The sequence below is a fragment of the Arachis ipaensis genome, chromosome B02, assembly GCF_000816755.2.
Source record: "Arachis ipaensis cultivar K30076 chromosome B02, Araip1.1, whole genome shotgun sequence".
Lineage (NCBI taxonomy): Eukaryota > Viridiplantae > Streptophyta > Magnoliopsida > Fabales > Fabaceae > Arachis > Arachis ipaensis.
This window is the reverse complement of record NC_029786.2, coordinates 67180104-67184811: the sequence shown is the minus strand read 5'-3', so window position 1 is coordinate 67184811 and position 4708 is coordinate 67180104. Positions and strand designations below refer to the sequence as shown.

The 4708-nt window shown below is 37.3% G+C and overlaps 1 long non-coding RNA gene across 2 annotated transcripts; it reads right to left on the bottom strand.

Annotated features, from left to right (window-relative positions):
* On the bottom strand, positions 1109–2919 carry LOC107628373. Of its 2 annotated transcripts, none has more exons than XR_002355674.1 (5): positions 2807–2919; positions 2519–2655; positions 2311–2402; positions 2129–2203; positions 1109–1219 (listed from the first exon to the last, which is right to left on the bottom strand). It is a non-coding gene; the product is annotated as an uncharacterized LOC107628373 (long non-coding RNA). The 2 variants fall into 2 exon arrangements; XR_001617750.2 differs by having other exon boundaries at positions 2519–2642.

The following is a 4708-nucleotide window of genomic DNA, read 5'->3' as shown; positions in this document are numbered from 1 at the left end:
CCGCCCCATCCCTCTGGCGACCAATACCGCCACTGCCAGAGCCACCACTGTAACACCCTAATTATCCTAAGCTTTACCTCGCATCGTAAAGCAAAGATTAATCAGAGATTATGACAGTTCTAAGCTCGTACATAATATATTTATAGAAAGAATAGTATAATCTAGAAGTCCGATGAAAGATATAACTCAAATTTTGGATTTTAAAAGCGCAAAACGTACTAACGAAGCTACTATCTTAAGGCATAAGAAACAGAAGTGATATAAACAAGGTAATAGTATAATAGTGAAATATCATAAGAAACTAGCCACGGCTTACGGAGTTTAATCCGGCTAGCCAAATACAGACCATACAGAAACCTGACAGTTTAAAACAGCTTATACAAGTTTTTCTCTCACAATACAAGTGATGAGCGGATAATTTATACGCTTTTTGGCATTGTTTTTAGTATGTTTTTAGTAGGATCTAGTCATTTTTAGGGATGTTTTCATTAGTTTTTATGTTAAATTCACATTTCTGGACTTTACTATGAGTTTGTGTGTTTTTCTGTGATTTCAGGTATTTTCTGGCTGAAATTGAGGGACTTGAGCAAAAATCTGATTCAGAGGTTGAAGAAGGACTGCTGATGCTGTTGGATTCTGACCTCCCTGCACTCAAAGTGGATTTTCTGGAGCTACAGACACTACAAGAAAAATACCCATTCAGGTACACTTGAAAAGTGTAGCCAAAAGTGAAAAAAAATGATGCCTTAGGCTACGGCTACGCTTTTTGGGCTATGACTACGCTTTTTGGGGTGATTCCTATTCGGCCGTTGCCTATTCTTAAAGGCTACGCTTTTCTGCACCAAGGGCTACGCTTTTGGCAATAAATAATAAAAACAGTTCACACTATGTGGGCTTGCCATAAGGAAGAAACAGTGTTACTGCCTACTATCAAATACAGTTTATGGACATGCTGTTTAAATTGCATTACAATGTGACCCATTATTTCTTTTATATTTTGAGTTGAAGATAAAGAGAAAATACAGAGCTAGGAGGAAGAGGTCATTCAATCACCGACAGTGGCACAGACTGCACATTGACAGTGATTAACTAGACTTGCTAACGGTAACTGATCTTAGGTTGCAAACTGCAACCAACACTCACCAAAGATACCAAATAAATTAACAGTCCTGTAAATAATGAATTCCTCATATACACATCAATAAGTCCTTGAAGAAATCTGAATGACCAAGGAGTATCCAAGTTAAAGATAAACTTGACATAGATAATTTCCAGTTAAATCAACCTCTCGAATGAAATTTTATAATATTCTAAGATAAAATGCAGGATTTTGTGGAAGTGTGGAATATATATGAGGTGTGAACCAACAAAGTGTCAATATAATCAGAAAAGGAAGTTCACCTATATTTCCATTTCTGTTGTTATTGAACATAGATCAAATTTGATATCTGCCTTTTGCATGTACAAAGCAAATGCTTGCAAGTTATGGATATCTATCATTATGATATGCTGAACTCCAGGATATTGAACCTATTATATACAAAAGAAATCATAATTGAAAAGTTCACTCCCTCTCAATTACAAACACAACATTTTGCAATCTTTATGTTAATATTCTCATCCCAACTATAAGCAGCGTATTGTAACACTGTCATACCAGAATTATTTACCAATTCAATATCATTTTCTAACATCAATTCCACTAAATACTCCACAAAACCAGTAGATACAAGGAATATAGGATAACTCGATGTAACATTTGTACCTCAGAAGATGAAGAATCGAAGACCCAACCTCCTTCATCAGTATCTAGAGATGCCAGATAACCTTCTTTATTTAGAACAGGCAAACCATGTCCTATTATACAATAAAGGGGTCAACTTATGATAAGAACAAATAACAAAAGTTCTTTTAATTTTTGGACAGAAATTGCAATAAATTGAAATAGCAAAAAATTGTTGTAACGCATAAGAACATCAGTAGAAATAGAAATTAAGAAGAGAAGAAAAAAATGAATGAAAAATCAAAGGAAAAAATTAATCAAGAAAAAAATTATGGCTTGCTAATCTCTGTTGGGATGCAAAAGATTCCTAATGAACTGAGCCAGCAACTGAAGATAAGAACAAACCTGAATTTTCTGACGTGCTTCCTTGTGCACTTGAAACTGGATTTGGTCCCTCCATATATAATATTTGACATACCTCTAAACAAAAGATAAAGTAAGAGGTAAGACATAAAACAAGAAGAAGCAAGAGAGTAATACTCCAGAATCCCCAATTTTCAGCCGAACTAGCACATAGCAAAGCTGACCTTACAATCTGACTGGGCAGAACAAGTCCTTTTCCATCAACACATCATTTTTCATTATAGTAATCCATTGACTCCTCAGCAGTTGGAAAGAACTGCAGCACATTTAATTTGCCAAATCTAAGTAAAAATGAGCAGCATAAAGAGAAAGATGGAGTAAATGTAAAGTAGGTTCATTAAATTTAGAAGAAAATGTTTACATACTACTCACCTTTAAGAATATGAAATCCATTTTCAAAATACTGTACAGAATCTTCACATGTAAAAAAAACCCTTTCAATTGCAGGAATTCTAAGCTGCAATCTCATTCTTGTAAACTCATCCCTTCGCCTTTCCTAAACACAGCAGCTGAATAGGCAATCAATTAAAACTAGAACCTTAATCATCAGCAATAATTTCTAATCATAAGAGTTGAATCCCAAATCAAATTCAAATAGAAACCCCAATCACAGATTTTTGAAGTCAAACAGGACGCGAGAACATAAATAGCAAGAGAGACCTGGTGACCGGAGAGCTGGTGAACTGCAGTCCGGCAAACATCTCCGGCTTTCTTGAAAGGTCAAAATTGGCCATAAGAATTAAGAACGTAAAGCAAACAGAACCTTTTTTTCAAACTCTGCAACCAAGATTACGGGCACCTGATGTTACATTTTTATAGCCCTTTACACAATTACAACAGCATCAACTGCAAATTTTACTGCAGCTAGAATTGCAACCACAAATCCAAACCATGATGGGACAAATAAACTTTTTCTTCAACAAACCATTTAATTTTGTAACAAATTAATTAAATTCATAAGTTTAGAAGCAATCCTCCAGCACCGTTGATTACCCTAAACACAGAATTGGGTATTGGATGGAATCAAAACTATTCGAGTGTTTAGAAGATTTTCGTGATCAAATGGTAAAAAAGAATGTCTTGGCCTCAGATGCTGTGAACAAAACACCAAACAAATTACTCAAATCTAATTAACTAAATACAGTTCAATACAAATGTCACCTGAAAAATAAATAAACATCTTAAAATGTCACCCAAACCAAATATGATTTCAGCTCAAAAATGGCGTATCTGGCTCATGCGTTACTCTCAAATTTCAACATTCTAATTGAAATACAAGAAATAAACAAGACCATAGTTGTTGTGTTTGTGATTACAGAGCAAAAACCGGTTACTAAAATCGGAACCCTAAACCCCCCAAATTTCAGAATCAAATGAAAATTAATACATACCTAATCGACGACGTGAGCACAGAGAGGACGACGAGAAGCGCAGAGATCGACGACGGTGTGGGTGGCGCGCAACGATCAGTGCAGGAGGGCGAAGAGGAGCGACGGTCAGTGGTTAGTGGTGAGTGGTGTGTGGCGGTGAGTGGTGACTGGGGTTCGATCTTCGCGATGGTGAGGGTTTTCGATTCGCGGGATGCAGAAGGGTTTTCTGAAAGGGTTTTCTTCGCGCGGTGAATGGTGACTCTTGGAGGGTTTTCTTCTCTGAAAGGTGAAAGGGTGATGACGAGCTGAGTGTGAGCTGAGGGTTTTCTTCTCTGAGTGTGAGCTGAGTTTGAGCTGAGGGTTTTCTTCTCTGAACCCTTCACTAAGGAAAGCAAATGTAAGGAAGAAGAAAATAACCCTTCATTCGAGACCACTGCAAACAGAAGAAGTAGTGAAAACACCGGTCACTCTTGGTTTTCTTCTTTGAAAGGTGAAAGGTGAAAGGTGAAAGAGTTTTCTTCTCTTGGAAGGAAAATTTTCACCAAGTGTGAGCTGAGTGTGCATCCTTACGCCAGGAAAAAATTAAGAGGGAAAAAATTCACTCAGTGGCAAATTTTTGGCTCTAGATACATTAGGCATCACTTTTAAAATGCACCCAAAACTTAACAAATAGGCTACCCTTTAAAAGCGTCCTCTTTGATACGAAAAGTGAACCTATAGATATCAACCTACGGCTACGCTTTATAAGTGATTTCTAAAATACCTAAGGCTACACTTTTTAAATGATGCCACAATTGTGTATCCTTTTCTCTTATAAAAAGGCAACATGGAGAAAAGCGTAGCCTATTCATAGAATAGGCTACGCTTTTCAAATGTAGCTTAAAAAAAGTGTGGCTGAATGGGTATTTTTCTTGTAGTGAGAACTCGAAATGGCGCGCTTCGAATTGCTTTGGAAAGTAGACATCCAGGGCTTTCCAGAAATGTATAATAGTCCATACTTTGGCCAAGAATAGATGACGTAAACTGGCGTTCAACGCAAGCTTTCTACCCAAATCTGGCATCCAGCGCCAGAAAAGGAGCCAAAACCAGAGCTGAACGCCCAAACTGGCACAAATATTGGCGTTCAACTCCACAAATGGCCTCTGCACGTGCTACACTTAAGCTCAGCCCAAACACACACCAAGTGGGCCCC